Source organism: Capsicum annuum, unplaced genomic scaffold (genome assembly GCF_002878395.1).
Source record: "Capsicum annuum cultivar UCD-10X-F1 unplaced genomic scaffold, UCD10Xv1.1 ctg49645, whole genome shotgun sequence".
In the NCBI taxonomy this organism is placed as follows: Eukaryota; Viridiplantae; Streptophyta; class Magnoliopsida; order Solanales; family Solanaceae; genus Capsicum; species Capsicum annuum.
The window spans coordinates 592-2,147 of NW_025857450.1; the positions used below are offsets into that span (position 1 = coordinate 592).

Consider the following 1,556-nt stretch of genomic DNA (forward strand, 5'->3'; position numbering starts at 1 on the left):
GTACTATAAATCGGAGCTCTAAATGATTCATTTTGGACTCAAAAGTAAGGACTTTGCGGTTCTTATAGATCTAATTCATTGAAATTCCATACAATAAAATGGAAGAATTATAAATCTCCAAAATAATAGATAGAAATACTGCAAATAAGGCCATTGCGACACCCATCAAAGGAGTACTTCCCCACCCAGGAGTGACTTTACCATATTCCGAATTCAATGGTTTTAATAAATCTCCTACTACAGTTTGTCTTGGACCAGATTTAGAACTGTTCTCAACAGTTTGTGTAGCCATAAATCCTATTGTATTCATTGAGATCTGTTGACTTTGTATACCATTCCGTTGTAAATAAACGATCCTATCATAGATCCATTGGGGTCTTGAAATTATATAAATATGATAAGAATAGAAACAGCAACCCTAGTCACCGTTTTTATATCTGGTTTACTTGTATGTTTTACTGGGTACGCCTTATATATTGTTTTTGGACAACCTTCTCAACAACTACGAGATCCATTCGAGGAACATGGAGACTAGTTGAAGTACTGAGCCTCCCGATATCGGGAGGCTCAGTACTTCAACTGAGATAATGAAAAATTATTTCACCTTTTTAGTTCTTTTTAGTTGGAACTTTAGGCGGTTCTCAAAAAAAGATAGCGAAAAAAATTATCCCTAGAGTCGAGACTAAGAGGAATGTATAAACTAATGCTTCCATAGATTCGATCGTGGTTTACAATTATAGCTTTCATACCTGTTTGTTTCTTTTTATTTTCTTTTTTTTATCATCTTCCAGATAAAGAACGAACAAGAGTGAAAATGAAGTTGATTCAAATAAAGATTTCTCTGGAACCCTATGTCAATAAAAGTAAAAGAAAGAAAATAAGGGAAAAAGAAAGATACCAAAGCAATGTTGTATCAGGCTGCCTATCTTTTTGTAGTTGGATCTCCAAGTTTTTGGAATGCCCCAAATTCAACTTGAGCATCTAAATCTGGGTCAACACCAGCAAAAACATCTCTGAATAAGGTTTTAGCACCATGCCAAATGTGTCCGAAGATGAAGAGCAAAACAAACGAAACATGCCCAAAAGTAAACCAACCCCTTGGACTGCTACGAAAAACACCATCGGATTTCAAAGTAGCACGATCTAATTTGAAAATTTCACCCAATTGAGCACGTCTAGCATATTTTTTCATAGTAGCAGGATCACTTTAACTGATGTCGTTGAGTTCACCATCGTAGAACTCAACAGTTACACCTACTTGTTCAATACTATACTTCGATTCTGCCCTTCTAAAAGGAACATAGGCCCTAACAATTCCATCGCCGTCTACTAAAACGACCGGAAATGTTTCAAAAAAAGTAGGCATACGACGTACAAAGAGTTCACGCCCTTCTTTATTTCTAAAGATAGGGTGTCCTAACCATCCAACCGCTATTCCATCCCCGTTATCCATTGAAACTGCTTTGAATAATCCTTTTTTTGCTGGATTATTGCCGATGTAATCATAAAAAGCTAATTTTTCAGGAATTTTAGACCAGGCTTCTGATAAACTTTGA

General features: G+C 35.9%; 1 pseudogene; it reads right to left on the reverse strand.

Moving 5' to 3' along the window:
• Positions 1-518: 518 nt before the first annotated feature.
• Positions 519-1,477, reverse strand: LOC124892685 (annotated as a pseudogene).
• Positions 1,478-1,556: the final 79 nt, after the last annotated feature.